This window comes from Equus quagga, chromosome 3 (assembly GCF_021613505.1).
Source record: "Equus quagga isolate Etosha38 chromosome 3, UCLA_HA_Equagga_1.0, whole genome shotgun sequence".
Lineage (NCBI taxonomy): Eukaryota > Metazoa > Chordata > Mammalia > Perissodactyla > Equidae > Equus > Equus quagga.
This window is the reverse complement of record NC_060269.1, coordinates 76,188,937-76,206,604: the sequence shown is the minus strand read 5'-3', so window position 1 is coordinate 76,206,604 and position 17,668 is coordinate 76,188,937. Positions and strand designations below refer to the sequence as shown.

The following is a 17,668-nucleotide window of genomic DNA, read 5'->3' as shown; positions in this document are numbered from 1 at the left end:
AATTTTAAAAAACAGTTCCAATGTGTTAAAGGCCATCTGTAAAATGAATATTACTTTAGGAAATACCATATATTTACGTGCTAAATCTGCTCTAAGTGGTGGCAGCTGGTTAAAACTCCTTTTAAAAAAGCTCTATTCCAACATAAAAATCCAAGCATATTTTTTTTCAAGATATGTAACTACAGCCAAATAAAATGTAAATTTTAAATTTTAATGTTGTTGACCAAAGCCCCGGCTAATTCTCAGGTGCTTGTAAGACTCTAAATATTTATTTCAGGGCTGGCCCGTGGTGGACGGTCCACTTCTGGGCGGCCCGGGGTTCACTGGTTCGTATCCTGGGTGCGGACGTGGCACCGCTTGGCACGTCATGCTGTGGTAGGCATCCCACATATAAAGTAGAGGAAGGTGGGCACAGATGTTAGCTCAGGGCGAGTCTTCCTCAGCAAAAGGTGGAGGATTGGCAGTAGTTAGCTCAGGGCTAATATTCCTCAAAAAACTATATATATATTTCATAAAGATTATATCTCTTCACCAAATCCTCTACTTCTGCTTGTATTTGTGAAACAGAGCCGCAGTCCACAGTGGAGGAAAGTGTGGAAAGGGAAGCCCAGGTCACTACCACATAACACGGATCTCCTGCCACTTCGAATCTCGAAACGTCAGGGCGGTTTGAATGCTGAAATGTAAAACAAGAACAGTTGAAGTAATTGTCCTTCCTATCTGTTATGGCAAACTTCAGGGAAATTCTGCTACTGGAAATTCTTCTGTGCCAGAGGTCCTCACCAGTTAATTTTATTTCTTGCGGCTCTGTGATAAGGGAATCTAAACTGATTCTTGAAGCATCACTCCAATTGCAACAGGCTGACAACAGGAAAGGGATTTTCAGGCCAAGGAGAAAGTATAAAGAAGACTAGGAGAGTGGAAAAGGAAGGCTAATCCAGTGTGTTTAGACTTCTGGATGCATAGGAGACTGTAAAAGTAGATAAGACCTACTCCCTCACTTTAGCCCCAGAGCCCAGCACAGAGGCTGCAGTAGAGTCCGTACTAAATTCTTAGTTGCACATGCCTGGATACCTTAATAAATGAAAATAGATTGTGGTCCAATAGCAAAGGCTTTCAAAACCATGCTGAGGCATTGACATTTTGGAGCAACTTGAGTTTCTGCAGCTTAGAGAAAGCCTGGCTAGTATGGTAGAATACAGAAAGCAGGAAACCTATTATCACGCTGCTGTGTCAACATGTCCTAGTGAGAGATGATTAGACAGAACTAAGGTAACTATCATGGGCAAGGAGAGGGAGGGATGTTGGAGGAGAAATGAGGTTGCATCATTGGGGTTTAGCATCAGTTTGTACGTGGTAGGCAGGAGTGAAGAAGAAGTCAAATGTGATGCTATGGCTTCTAGTTTGTAAAAGAAGAATAAGTGGCATTGTTTGCTGAGATAAGACATACTAGTGAAAGAATTATTTTGGGTTGAAGTTGATGCAAGTGGGACATGCAAGTGGAACTATGCAGGAAGTAGATGGAAATTAAAGAGCTTAGGTTTGTAAATGTCAATTTGGAAGTCACTGCATTAAGGTGATAGTTGAAGCAAAATTCCTGAGAGAGGAATTTATGTTTCTTTGGTCCACAATGAGTAGCTATTTTTCAAGCTGGCCATACTAAGCTATTAGTTTTGCTTAACTGAGTAAACTTGTCTGGGGGGGTTCTGACAGTTTAGCCCATTTTTTTCTTGCTTAGAAAGAATTTAAACATATGTTCATAATACAATGACTCCGTGGTCTAGATCAGATGTAGAGACAAGACACAACATTGCAGAATCACTCAGGCGAAAACTCAGTGAGAATTTGGATCTCAGATTCATGTGCAGTTGCATTTTGCTAATGAAACCCAAATCCATAGCACATAGTGGCTTCTCAGTAAATATTTACAGACCCAGGGAAAGAAACCCCATTTCATCCGGCAGGCAGGCTCTCTGACTGCTGTCCCAGACACCCAGAGGCAAACACCATAGCTGACATTTGCGTGAATTCCTACCCTTGCTCAACCCTCAGACGCAACAAGAGTACTGACAAGAGCATCCAGGTTTACCTGGAGCTTGCCAGCTCTGTCAGAGGAATTCCAGGGTGGGGAAAGGAGCACAGTGTTTGCATTGAGCTTGCATCCTCCTGCTGCGCTTACAAGGTATAGCGAGTTATTTATTTGCTTCTCACGACACTAGTTTCTTCAACTAAGAATGGTAACAAAAATAATACCTTGCCTGCAAGGATCAGAAGAAAGTACATTTGAAATAGCACTTGAGAAACTGAAGTAAGGAGGTTTTGTGGCATTACTTGAAGTGAGCATCTTTATAATGAAATAAAAATAGCCAAGATGAAATCAATCCAGTGCAAAAGTCCAGAGGACTTTTTAAAATGGTTAATATAGACAATGATATACTAAGTCTACGAGGCAGAAGTAATCAGCTATATCAAACTTGCTAGATTAAATAGTCAGAAATAAGATATGAAGGAAACAGGTACATTTATAAATATCAAATTTTAAAAGTAGCCTGTGGGGAGGAGACAAGATCATCATTAAAAAGGAGATATCTTTGGCCTGAATAAAGCAATTCAAATCCTTCCTTGATTTTTTTAAAATGTAAAACACGGGTTATCAACTGGTCCAGGTCAAATTTCTCTGCCAGGAAATCAGTCACTAGTTTTGGAACATCATCTCTGCTTTTCCAACCTGTAAATAAGCACACATTTTCTCTTTAGACTTTACTAAATAATCTTTATATTTTATTATCTTATATTTGCTCCTCTCTCTCCTACGTTATTACCTTTTACCCACATTGGACTATTCTCAACAGCACACAAATAAGCTTTATTTCTCCCATCTTAAAAAAACAAAGGCAAAAAAATCCCACAAATCTTTCTCGACCCCTTCATTTCCTTTTAGCTGCCCCATATCTCTTCTCCTTTTACATAAAACCTTCTTTACAGAAGGAATTGTCTCCGACTCACTGTTTCCCTTTTCAGTTCCTTTCATACCCATTCTGTCTTGAGCCCACTCAGCACTCTGCTGTTACAGCTTTTGTCAAGGTCACCAATGACACAAACAAGGGTCAACATGAGGCTAAAGCTTGTTCTCTTTGATGCGGGGTCGGTGAGCCGAGGAGTCGAAAGAAAGATTTCTTAGACTCTCAAGATCTGGCAGTAGTGCTCTTTTATTTAGAGAATAGTGTGGAATAGCATGGGGACAGGACCCATGGGCAGTCAGAGCTTCTGCTGCCGCCGCTTCTGCTGCCCCCGCTGGCATGGGGACAGAGCCCATGGGCAGGCAGAGCTGGTGCGTGGGGACAGGACCCACGGGCAGTCAGAGCTCCTGCTGCTGCCCCAGTTGAGGGTTAGAGCTAAATTTAAGGCATAGGTATGTGAGTTATCTCTTTACAAGACAAAGAATATGTAAAAAAGTTAAAATGGTAGGTAAGAATCAAACCGGATTGAGTAAATGGCAGAAGTCACCGCTTGAATTTTATCCTCGGCTAAAGACAAAGGAGGATTTGTGGGGGGGGAGGGTCAGTTACATGAGGTTGCCAGACAGTAACCAACTTAAGTTCTTGCCTCTGGCATTGACCAAGAGCTTCTAGAGATAAGACCATCCCCCCTTCTTCCTGGCACAGAGAGGGAGGCATCTTCACAGATAGAGGTTTCCCTTAGAAATGTAAATGTTTCCCAACAAAGGGGCAAACAAATTCCACTCCTTGGAGCCTGAATCTCATCTGTAGTTTTAAAACTAACCAGCCTAAAAATCCTCATCATAAGCCATTTTAAAATTAAGCAGCCTAAAAATCCTCATCACTCTTTCCATAACATTACCTGGCTGGTTGATATGAATGAGGCTCTTTAGAGAAGGCTCCTTAGAGGAAATAAGCCTTAAATGGAGGAACAAATAATAAGAGATATAAGCTGAGCCTCCTCACTTTGACTATTTGTGGGACATGGGGATATTATGGGTTATTCAGTACTGTTAGAAGTAAAATTCAGTTATTCAATAAATATCTTTGAGTACGCATGAAGGACCAAGCACCCTTCCAGAAGCTGGGACTATAACAGAGGCAAAACATCCCCAGTCCCTGTGCTCAGGAAGCGTGAGAATCCTCTCATTTTAGTGCAGAGAGACTGACAATAAACAAATCAGTCAACACAGAGACGAGCACATAAGAGAAAAGGCAAGCAGAGTAAGAGGCTAGGTAGTGCCAGAGGACTGGGGTGGGGCCCTGGAAGGAGGCGAGGAAGGAATGCTATTTTATACACCTCAGAGAAGGCTTGCCTAATAAGGTGGCATCTGAACCAAAACATAAAGGAAATGAGCTAGCCAGAAATCTTGGGAAAGAATATGCCAGAGAGAGGGCAGAGTAAATGCAAAGGTATTTAGGTGGAGTGCAGGCAAGCCCGTGCAGGGAGGAGGCAGGGTGGCAACAGAAGGAAGTAGCTGCGGGGCCTTACAGCCAGGGCATGTTTGAGGATTTTATTCTGAGTGAGAAAGGAAACCATTGAGAGGGTTTTGAGAGAGAAGTGACCTGATCTGATTTCCCTTTTAGGGGGTCTCACTCTGGCTGCTCTGTGGGGAATACTCTATATGGGAGCAAAGGGCAAAAGCAGGGAGACCATTTAAAAGGTTACCATCATGCAGGAAGGAGATGACGGGAGTTTGGACAAGTGATGGTGCTGGTGAGAAAGGGTCAGATCCTGGATATATTCTGAAGATAGAGCCAACAGGATTTGCTGAAACATTCATTGTATGAGAGAAAGCATGTAATCCAGAGTTCCAGGCCTGAGCAACAGGAATGACGGAACTGTCATTTATTGAGATGGGAGGAGATGGTGGAATCAGGGGTGGTTTCAGGCAAAGTTAAATTTGCATGTCTATATGGGTATATGAGTCTGTAGCTTAAGTAGGGTCTAGGCTCAAGATGTAATCTGAAGTGTGATGAATAGGGTGTATTTAAATCCATGATACCAGAGGAGATCACCTTGGAAGTATTGTAAATGTAAATAAGAAGAGATGTGAGAACTGAGCCCTAGGGCACACCAAAGCTAGAGGTTTGAGGGACGTGGAAGATCCAGAAAAGATTCCTGGAAGGAGTGACCAGTGAGGGAAAAGGAGGGAGAGGAGGAGAAAATATTTAGAAGCCAAGTGAACACAGTATTTGAGAAAAAGGGAGCCGCCAGCTGTATCAAATTCTGCTGATAGTTCATGTAAGATCAGGACTGATAATTGACCATTGTCTGTGTCAGTCACTCTGGTGTGAATCTCAACTATAAAACGTGACAATTCCTTTTGTTTATTTTGGCTTTGGGTCCACAATTTTTTTCTGATGCTATTGTGAATTGAAGCAATTCTATTTTTCATATGTTCTTGTGTATATTGAAAATAACGGATTAAATCAGAACTTCCTGTCCCATAAAATCATTCCAATAGAGACATTGCTAATGTCTCTCATTCAGGCCTTTGGGGAAGTTGATTTCCAGATCCTAATATTAAAAATACACCCATCAATATTAGCCCTAAATCAAGGTGAAGAGTAGGTAACTATCTTTTGCATCGTGGTCACAGTCTCATTTTAGATTACTTCAGACCCATCCTTGGAAGAAGAACCTTTAAGGGAGATATGATGAGAAAACAGGCTTCTCTCACTTGCCAAAGAAACAGAGTTAAAGCCATCACCCCCAGGCCAGAGGGTCTGCCATCCTCACCTCCAAAAATGCATCCCTTCCATGTGTGACCCATGAAGAGCAGCCTGAGGTCGTAGGTGAACATCTTGGCTGATGGAGGAGCACCTACCACCACGCTGGTCCCATAGTTCATATGGCAGGATCCAAGGGCATCAATCTGAGTTTAAAATGAAGGAGATTATTTCTTATTTTTCTTAATATCTCCTGGGTTCAGAAATGCACTATATACCATCACAGTTCCAGTAATTAGTTCAGATTCCAAGTCATGATGTTAAATTAGGCCCACATGCCTTTTGTTTTCTGCTTGCTTTAAAAAATTCTTAACACAACTCTAGTCTTAACTTAATTCTTCCATACATTTTCCCTTTACTGCAGAAAGCAGAAATTAATGTGGTCATTGTTCACAGCATTTTCAGTGTACCATGGACAAAACACAGGGGGAAATTCCTGTGATATTTTCCGACCAATATCACCACTTTGCATAAGCCTTGAAAAATCATTTGAACTAAGATAAGTTGAATTAACCATACTAAATCAATTAACCTAGTTTTTTTTTTAAGTTTAGTATGAAAATTAACCAAAATACTTAAATGTGGGACAATGGAGTTCCTTTTGTTGGCAGCATCTCTGAGACTAACCCACATTTTCTGGTCACTCACCCATCTGGTTATTCATTAATAGTTTTTTGAATATTTGCTAGATTGTGGCAGTAGATGTTGGCATTTTTCAGAGATCAATGTTCATCAAAGTATCATCTGGAAATCAACATGCCCTAATAATATATCCAATCCCACATATTGGGTCTGTGAACATACAACTTAGAGTGCCATTTGTTGCTATAGAATAACTCTAAGTTACATGAGGAAAGGGGTGTGACAACAATGGTAAATTAAAGGCTACTTATTCTTAAATTACCAAGAGCATTAAAGCAAATTGAATCTTCTACTCAATTGTAAGCAAGATTGACTTTGTCCCATATTTCCAAGTCTCCTTATCCTACGCCAGGCTGGGGCTTTCTAATTCCAGGAGCTCTGGACCTGTTTCTCAGACCTAAATGGAGGTCTGGTGCTGCCACAATGGAGGCATATTTTAGAAAGTTGAAGGCTCCTATTTTAAGGAAATTCAGATATGAGAAAACAAAGGTCACGTGTAAAGAGTGAGATGTTGGATACATTATGGATTTGGGGGAAGAAACTGCCAAATTGGGAATAATCCCTTTTCCCCCGATACCCCTCCTTATCTCTGCTTAGGGAGTCACTTTGTGCTATTTGGCTCATTAAAGTTCAAGAGATGGAAGCACCTTTGCCAAGAAATCCACATATATAAGGTAGATAACATTTAAAAAGTTTGCCTAGATGGTTGACTACCTGCATTCTAGTCACATGAGCGTGGTGTGATGTGATACTTAACTTTGGTCTGGCAGACCTGTGCGTAATTGTGAAAGAATTCAATCTAAAATGGAACCTGTGGGACATAAAATGGAAAATCTAATACCTGTACCCTCAGGAAAACAAAACATAAGGACTGAGAGATTATTTGTTCTCATAAATGCCTGATTACAGAAGACTGAAATATATCCCTTGGCTAATGAACATTCGCCAAGAATCTCTCCCCATCCTTAAGCCAAGAAACTTACTGCTTGGACTTGTCAAAAAGATGAGGAAGATTGGCTCTGAGCTAATGTCTGTTGCCAATATTCCTCTTTTTGGCTTGAGGAAGATTGTCCCTGAGCTAACACCTGTGCCAGTTTTCTTCTATTTTCTACGTGGGGTGCCTCCACAGTGTGGCTGATGAGTAGAGTAGGTCTGCGTCCAGGATCTGAACCCGCAAACCCCAGGCCGCTGAAGTGAAGCGTGTGGAACTTGAACCACTCGGCCACGGGCCAGCCCCTAAATAGGTATTTTAATTGGTACCTAGAGGCTTCTAAACATATTCAAGATTCTAAAATTGCCTCTTTACAGAATACTATTTCTAAGTTAACTGAAGGAAATAAACAACAGAAAGGAGATAAAAAAGCACCTGAGGGCTCTTCCTCAGCAAGGTTGGCTGTTTCCCCTAACCCCACTGCCCCACCTCCTCTACAGCCACATTTGCCCTCTTCTAAACCCCTTCCTTTGTCTGAACTCCCTTTCTTCTCTAGTGCTGAAACCTTACCAGCTGAGCCTGTTAAATCTCTCTCTTTTAAAATTAGGCCTTCTGAGGATCCTACTAAACCGGTAATTGCTTACATCCCATAGAACAAACCTGAATTTAGAGCTATAGTAAAAGAATTTTCCAAGGTAATTGATGATCCTCATAGATTTGTTGAAGAATTCAATATTGTGATTCAAACTTATCCACCTTGCTTCCCAGAATTAATCCACATGCCTGTTGGAGAAGGTCAAGCCCAGCATTAGATGAAAACTGCTAATTGGGAAAGTCCTGAACAATTTTTAGAATTCCAAGTAAGTCAACCACCAGCTCTTTCATATGAGCAAGCTCGTTCCATAGCCAAACGCTGCTTCTTGCCATCCCGAGGGCTCTCCCTACGGCAGTAGACTGGAATAAAATTCAAGCATGCACCCAAAGCCTGATGAATCTTGTAGGGGAGGAGGACATGTCCTCTCCCCAAATGGGGGTTCGTCTGGCCGGAGAACGAATTAAATTCACATGAGACAGAATAGCAAGAGAAAATTAAACAAAGCTTTATGAGGAACCATGGCCCGGGGCCTTTCTTCCCGAAGGAAGAAAGGGCACCGAAGAAGTGGGGTGCACATAGTGGTTATATAGCCCCCAAACGGGGTGTTTCACATGTGACTGAAAAATCCCTTTTACAATAGTCACGAGGCTGCTCTGTCAGCACAGCGCTTGATGGAAACGGCAGATAGGTCTGCTGTCTCAGTGAGCGCCGCAGGGTGGCAGGTGTGTTGCCTCGGGCTGGGAGGGGTCACAGATGAGCGCTGCAATCGGTTCCCAGCCTAAAGAAAGATGCTTAATCTTTAAGGAGATGCCAACGTTGGGAGGGGGAGGGAAGTCAGTTACAGGAGGTTACCAGACTAGCACAATAAAATGCAGATTTAAGTCCTTGCCTTTGGTATTGATTAAGAGTTTTTAGAGAGAAGGTCATCTCCTTTCTTCTTCCTGGTACAGAGAGGGAGGCAACTTTTACAGATAGAGATTTACCTTACAAATGTAAACGTGTCCTAACAAAGGGCAAGTTCCATTCCTCAGAGCCTCCTTGCCTGTCCCAGTTTATCAAAAGCAATGAGCCTCAAATAATCCTGATGCCAAAGAGACATATCTTGGCGTGGCCAATTCCAGGTCCCCACAATCTGTTCATGGTTACTACAGAAGACTTCAAATTGTTTTTAAAGGAAATTCTGGAATTTCAGGAATTTCAAGGAAAATACAGGAATTTTAACGGAAATTCCTGTAGACATTAACTCCAGCAGTGTCGCCTTCAATTCAATGTTTATAAACATTTAAACAGAGATCTATCTCCGTTAGTCAAGAGAACCCACATAGAATAGGAAACAATGTCCACCCTGATGTCTTCAACCCAGCTAATCAACGTCTGCACCATAGAAGATAATTCCAAAAGAAGGGCAAATAAAATCTTAAATCTTCAACTTCAACAGATGGACTCTCCCAAGCAAAGGCTCCTTACTAGACTCTGTCATTATTGTAAAAGCCTGGCCATTGGAAAAGGGACCGCTACAAGGAAAAAGGTCTAGACGACTACAGCTTTCCAAGAGCCAAGAGTCAGACTCATCCCAATGATGGGCCTCCAAGGAAGAAGATGGACTTTTTCCCATTCTACCATTAAATGGGCTGGGGAAAGCTACTCTCCAGATTAGAGATACATCTCGTACAATGATAGTTGACAGGAGCTACTCCATCAGTGCTCAACCCCACTACAATTAAACAGTTTCTTCCTTGGAGTAACATATTTATTCAAATAATGAGGGTCTCAAATAAGCCAGAACATGTCCCTATTTCTAAACCTATGCCCTTTTGATTAGGACCTTTGCTAGAAAAACATCTTTTTCTCCTCAGTGAATCAGCTGCTGTCTACTTATTGGGATGAGATTTACTAGAAAAATATCATGCTGCCATTTCTTTCTCCTGAAAGGGAGAAATAACTCAAGTTTGAATCCTTGAACTTAAATCCCTTGAGTCTAATCCCAAGAAAATCCCAAACCTTTTTCTTTCATATGTACTTGAAAAAACAGGGAAAAATGAAACTTTAGACTCATCTCCATTATTAAATTTAGTGTCCTCTACTCTATGGAAAAATCCTCCATGAACATAAGCCGGAATTCATAGTGCCATCTCCCTCCATTAATATCCAAATTTATCCCTCAAAAAAATCTCCCTAGAATTAATCAATACCCTGTAAACAAAGGAGTTTACAGGGCATCAGACCCCTCATAGAGACTATAAAGCACAGGGATGAATTCTCTCTTGCACTAGTCCTTGTGATACCCTTATTTTACCTGTAAGAAAACCTGATGGTTGAAAATGGAGATTTGTCCAAGATCTCTAAACAGTACATAACATTATTATTCCTCACCATCCTGTTGTTCCTAATTCCCATACATTATTAGCATCCATATCTCACCATGATTGATTTATGCAGTGCATGCTTTAGTGTTCCAGTTGATAAGGCTGGCCAGTATCTTTTTGCCTTTACCTGGGAAGGACAACAATCTACCTGGAGAGTAATGCCCCAGGGTTTTACTGAAAGTCCTTCTTACTTCTCATACATTTTATTTTATTTTTATTTATTTATTTTTTTATTATTGAAAACATGCTGTCATGTTTAATTTTCAGAGATACTCAGGCTCTTCTCTTTTTTTATTGCAGTAACATTGGTTTGTAACACTATATAAATTTCAGAAGTGCATCATTAAATTTCGATTTCTGTGTAGATTAAAGCATGTTCACCACCCAAAGACTAATTACAATCCATCACCATACACATCACAAATTTTAAAAGCTAACCTAGATAATACAGAATTTTCTGGAGGCTCCACCTTACTACAATACTTCGGTGATTTACTTCTCTGCTCACCCTCCAGAGCTTCCTCACAAGAAGACAGTATTCACCTCTTAAAACTCTTAGCCACTAAGGGACACAAGGTCTCAAAAGAAAAGTTGCAATTTGTTCAAGTCCAATATTTAGGACATTTAATCTCAGAACAAATTTTATACCTAGATCTTGGTAGGCTTCATAGCATCTTAAGCTTCTCAAAACCTAAAACCAAAGATCAATTATGGGATTTTATTGCGTTAGCTTGTTATTGTCACAATTGGATTCCCAACTTCTCCTTAATGGCCTGGCCCCATATGCCTATTAAAAATGACTACACCAGGCTGGCCTGGTGGTGCAGCAGTCAAGTTCGCACATTCCGCTTTGGTGGCCCAGGGTTCACCGGTTCAGATCCTGGGTGCAGACATGGCACCACTTGGCAAGCCATGCTGTGGCAGGCATCCCACATATAAAGTAGAGGAAGATGGGCACAGATGTTAGCTCAGGGCCAGTCTTCCTCAGCAAAAAGAGGAGGATTGGCAGCAGTTAGCTCAGGGCTAATCTTCCTCAAAAACAAAAACAAAAACGACCACACCTCACCCTATTATCTGGGAAAACCAAGACGACTTGGCCTTTGAAACCTTGAAGGAACAGTTAATAAATCCACCTGGCCTTCAACATCCAAACTATCAGCTACCCTTTTTTCCGTTTTTGTATATAAAAAAGAAAGAAACGTCCTGGGAATACTTACCCAAAAACCTGTGGGCTGCCACCAATCTCTAGGTTACTACAGTCAATAACTAGGTGCTGTGGTCCAAGGTTAGCCTCATGCCTTAGGGCTATCCCTGCTATTGCTGTTCTGGTAAAGATCACTGAAGAAATAGTCATAGGATCTCTTTGACCATCTTTATACCTCATGCTGTTGAAGCTCTCTTCAACTTACACCATGCCCAACACCTGTCAGCAAGCCATCTTACTTCTAATGAAATTCTCTTGCTAACTGCTGCTCATATCACTCTTGTTTGTTATAACAATCTCAACCCTGCTACCCTTCTTCTGTCTTCCACATAAAAGATCCCCCGTGACTGTTTGATTTTGATGGATCACCTATAATCCCTCATGATGACTTACAAGAAACCCCCTTAACAAAGATTGATTTCTCATGATTTATTGATCGCTCTCACCCGAAAAATGAAAATGATAAATGTTGTGCTAGATGTGCGATATCAACCCCTTTTGAGGTCATTGAGGCTGCACACTTACTTTTAACCATTTTGGCTTGACAAGCTGAATTATATGTTCTCACTAAAGCATCTATTCTAGCTAAAGGTAAAACTGCAGACATCTATACTGATATTCGATATGCCTTTGGAGTAACCCATGATTCTGGAATGTTATGGAAACAATGAGATTTTCTTTTTTTTGTAGCATGGGCTTTGAGCCATCAGCTTGACCGCTGATGGTGCTGGGGTCTTAGTAGCTGAGGTCAGTCATATGGGTGCTGCATGTTTATGTGACTGTTCCCCAAAAGAAACCCAGATACCATGACTTGGGTGAGCTCCCCTAGTTGACAACATGTGTTGTGACACGTTGCAAAGAGAATTGCGTGCTGTGCATGTGACACCACTGGGAGAGGACAACTAGAAGCTTGCATTTGGTCTCTCCTGGACTCCACACTATGTGCTTTTTTTCTTTGCTGGAGTTAATCTGTATCCTTTCACTGTAATAAATTATAACTATGAGTATAATAACTTTCCTGAGTTTTGTAAGTCCTTCTAGTGAATCATCGAACCAAAGGGGGGTTTTGTGGGACCCCCAACACACCCTCATATTATAAGTTTGATGTATTTTCCATAGGCAAAGGGAAAAACGTGTTCATTCAAGTTATTTGACTTAAGATATAGTTCCAGGAAAAAATTATACCTAAAAGTGGAGAATGTCTTGGTTAACATTATATTAGCCAAGTACTAATATGGTAGCAATACATCAAGTACGATGAAAAAAAAATTACAAATACTAACGTAAAACTATATCAAATGTCCCTTATTTCACCCCTATCTTGGTAGAAAACTCTTAGTGGAAAGGTGAAAGAAGGTGAATAAAGACCAATGATATAATGAGAGTTTGAGATTTGGGACACAAACTATTAATGAAGCAATCATGTTCACTTGCATAATGGGAAGAGGCTTCTGCTTAGATGGAATAGACAGAAAAAAAAACTAAACTTCTCTGAGCAGGCAGGTGATTGTTAAACGGAGAGTGATGTTGAGGAACCAACCACATGAGGGCTCAGTAGATGAGTGTTCCAGACCATCAGAATAGCATGTGTAAACGTCTTCATGCAGGAACAGCTCAGCAGGTCTTAGGATAGCAGAAGAGGCAAGCATGGCTAGATGACAGAGAGAGGATGAGATTGTTACCAGTATGGAAGCTACTGCAGGACTTTTGACAAAAAAGTAACGTGGTCCATTTTATGTTCTATAAAATTTCTCTGGCTTGTAAATGGAGAATTACTGGAGATGGTCAAGAAGAGTAATGAGGACAACATAAGGGAGGCCATTGTATCTGACTAGTCAAGATATGATGATGGTAGTGAGGTGAAGGAAATGGAGAGATTTAAAATATACCTTTTAGGTAGAGTCAATAGTTCATGCTGCTGGATTGCATATAAGATGGCGGAGAGGAAAGATCAAGAATGAAGAAAACTGGAGTGGGCATAAATATGTTTAGGGAGCAGAGAGAAAGATAATTGAGAATTCAGTTTTATACATATTTAGTTTGAGATACCTGTGAGCCATCTAAATAGATATGTCAGGTAGGGAGTTGAATAAAAGAATTTGGAGCTCAGAGAGTTAAAGACATAAATTTGGAATTAACTAACATAGTGATAATTTTTTAAGCCTTTGGAGTTGGATGAGACCACCACAGTATGCAGACTGCTTGGATTGCTTACGGGAGTGGTTTTACTCCTTATGAATTGTACGTTATTCGACTTACTTCTTTGACTCAATAAGAGTACCGTAAGTGGAATCCAAATAATCACTCTTAAAAGCTCATTCATGCTTTCATATTATATACCAGCTATTATGGGTGGAATTGTGTCCCCCCAAATTTATATGTTAAAGTCCTAACTCCCAGTACCTCACAGTGTGACCTTATTTTGAGATAGGATCTTTGCAGAGGTAATCAAATTAAAGTAAGGCCATTAGGGTGCACCCGGATCCAACATGACTGGTATCTTTATAAAAAGGGGAAATTTGGACACAAAGACTGGCACAGAGGAAAGACAGTGTGAAGAAGCATGGGGAGAAGACAGTCAAGGAGAGAGGCCTGGAACATATCCTTCACTCACAGCGCTTGGAAGGAACTAACCCTGTTGACACCTTAATTTTGGGCTTCCAGCCTCCAGAACTGGGAGACAATAAATTTCTGTTGTTGAAGCCACCCAGTCTGTGGTGCTTTGCTCTGGCAGCCCCAGCTAATTAACACACCAGCATTGGTATTTATATTGTGAAAGAAAAATTTAATTTTACACGTGAATCCAAATTTTAGAAATTGAATGTGGAGGAAGTGTGAAGGAAGTAAAATCAAATCTAGACATTTTATTCCCACTTACTTAGAAATAAAACTTCTAATATGAATTTTTTATTTTTCTCCCAGTTTATTTGGTATTGTGTAGAAATGGCTTGCAAATAAAATACGTTTTCAAGAGGTTGTTTTTTTTTTCCAAAAATCTTCAGGATTCCAAGAAAATCATTTTAAAAAAAAAAAGGAAGAAAGTAGCTCCCTCTGCTTCTTACCATGTCAGTTTTAACAGCGGCCCCATATCGGGTGGAAAACCCACAGCCAGTTAAACAGACTTTCTCTGGAGGAGCTATGTCATCAGTCCTGGCAACAGAAGAGTCATTCCCCGCTGTGTGCTCAGGAAATGTGCTAGTGTGTGTGAGGCGATCGACTTATTTGTCCTTGCTTGTAAATCCGCTAGTTCCATCACCTGGTACTCCACAACCAGTAATGCCATTTGATATGTCAAACGCATACATTAATTAATTCAATTTAAAAATTAGCACAGAAACCATTTAAATGGCATTAGAATAAAAACGACTGAAACTTACTCCTAATGCAAAGTTTGCCATCTGGGTTTCAGTAAGCGTCACATTCTCTACACTGAGGCAGAAAAAGAGGGATGACTTTGTCACCTAAAGGAAAAACATCATGATATAAGATGTTGGCCACTAATTTTAGAATATGAAATAAAAATGAATTGAGCCCACGCCACATGCAAGAATTTCTTAAAAGTATTCTAAGATTTTTAAACACCATTAAGTTTGCTTGCTAAAGGTTGAGATTTTGCCAAACTAAACCTCACTGTACAATCCATTCTTTCATGCTCTTACCCTCCTAAATTGTGTTAAGGCTCTCTCTAATAATTCCTAGTTGTGCTGTTTCCTTTGATAGGATAATCAAACACTGCTTCTCTCAAACTGGTGGCTTGACATCCGCATGCCTGGTTTCACCGTAGTGACTCCTTCTCCAATGCGCTCCACAACCCCAGTTGTTTCATGTCCCACAGTCACTGGAAACTTAGACACCATTGCTCCTTTTCTCACATGGTCATCCATGCAACAGATTCCTGCAGCCAAAATCTGTGTTCAAAGACAAGAACATTGCACCAAACGGCAAACTGGTCACTTTAGAGTTGGAAGAATCTTTAACTCGCTCTTGAAAAGATTATAATTGATCATCTACTATGATTGCCTAATATAACAGTGTTGACTCTTAGAAGATTCTGAGCCTAATATCAACCATCAAACAAGAGCCCCATCATCAAGGGATTTACAATATTGCTGCCTCTGGCCATACTTTAAATCTCAGTGCCTTTCTGTAGTAAATTGATGCCCTTATAAGGGAACCAGACTGCAAATGTTACCATGTGGCTAGCACAAAAGTAGATCTTTTTTTATAGCTAGGCCGTCCTAGGACTTCTAATGAAAGGTGGGGGGAATGGCATGCAAGAAGAAAAGTGAGAGGCAAAATCTTACTGTTACTACAGTACTCAGGTAACAGGAGAAGGTCAAAGAAATAGCAGCAGGGATGCCTACTCAACAACTTGGCGTCCCAACCAATGCTTAGGTTCTGCCCAAAGGAGTGGAGGGAAAACACTCCAGGAAGTTGTTTATCTGGGCACAAATGAGTTCCCCATTCTTTGGGAAAAGTAATCTCAATCCTATCTGACTCCCAGAAGATTTTAAAAGAAGTTATTAATCATGATTATTAACCATTTTTTAAAATCAGACACTGTGTCAATAAAAATTCAACATATAAAAGTTTGAATACAGCAGATTAACAGCATTGTTTTTTAACGAATAGTTGTCATTAATTTCATATCCAGTATGACTAGCTCCTGAACAATAAATAAGAATCTGTACGAGAATTAATATCCAAAATTTGGGAAACATCTCCTTATTTAAGCATCCAACTTCACAAAAATGATGTGTACAATATAGGTGTGATAGTTTATGTTTATGTACTCTAGGGCTCCTTATCTTAATACAAACTTCCTTAGCCTTTCATGGGGCAACTTTTGTTTCCTCAATAAAAAAGGGTTTCTTCTGTTCCCATAGCACTGCTGCTTTGCATTTAGTAACCTAAGAAAAAGCTGAGAGTTATAATGGGTCCAAATTATGTCTTTACAAATAAGGACTCCTCAAATAATATCAATATGGACAGAAGATTCCATATAATGGTCTAATTTACCCGGGATGGTTTTCATTGAGCACTAGAATTGTAATCCTAAGAGATCATCTCGTGTACACATGTGTTTGATATATGAGAAAGGTAGCCCAGAGAGACTCAACGATTGATCTGTGGTCACACAGCACATGAGAAGCAGAGCTCGGCTGGCTCTGAAGTACACCGTTTCCAGTGCTTTGCTTTTTACCTGTGTTCACACGATATTTCACTAAACTAGGTTCTTATACTACAATTTCAAATTAAAACTGTCAGCTGTGTATCACTTATTCACAAGAGCAAATTTATAAAACAGAAAATGCTGCTGATTTGTCTGTAAGAATTTACCCAATACTTAACTGCTGTATAATCATATAGCAATGGTGAAGAAATTAGAAAAGTAGCATGCTGAGAGATGAAGGGACCCATGAACATCGTGCCAGAGATAGACCGTGCATTCCTGGAAGGCTCAATCTCTAGCTTTGCATCTCTGTATCCCTTTTTGCACCTAGCCCAGTTTTTGCAATTCTTGATAGTTGGGGAAGTTAAAGCTGCTCATCTTTTAGAACTGAAAATTAAAGTGTGGGGATACTCAGTGACTAGCCTCCAGTCCTTCAAGTGGTTTTGCTGCAGTTGTTCAATCAAATGGCTTTGCTGACATTATCAAGTTCAGAGAAAGAGAAACTCTTCCTGCCTTCTCATCCCCAAATATGTGTAGGAATCCCATAAAATATTTTAATTAATTTGCTCACATGCAAAATGAATTATCCGTTATCCTATTTGTCAACTAATGCAGCATTCCCAGAGTGCCGCTTTACATGGTTACATGGCTCTTTTGCAAAGAAATTAAATGTGAGAAATGAAATGCTGGAAACAGATGGGTGACTGAAAGCCATCAGTAACTCAAGTTAATATTCATTCTCTGCCTCTCTAAGGAAAATGTTATGGGTCACTGAATAATGTGGCCCAGTGTGGAGGTTAGAAATCTCACTTCACAATCCCACACAAATTCCAGCTGGATTAATAGTTGAGATTTGTTTTTTAAATTGAACTATTTTATCAATCAGTAAAGACATAATTTTTATCAAATATATGGAGCATGGAGGAGCTTTTATGCTTAAGAATGATAGAAAACAGTCATAAAAGAACCTCCCAAGAATGAAATTTTTGAGCAGTAAATAGGTCTTCCAAATTTAAGACATTTAA

The 17,668-nt window shown here is 40.2% G+C and overlaps 1 pseudogene; it reads right to left on the bottom strand.

Moving 5' to 3' along the window:
• Positions 1-470: 470 nt before the first annotated feature.
• LOC124236791 (all-trans-retinol dehydrogenase [NAD(+)] ADH7-like) lies at positions 471-16,897 on the bottom strand (annotated as a pseudogene).
• Positions 16,898-17,668: the final 771 nt, after the last annotated feature.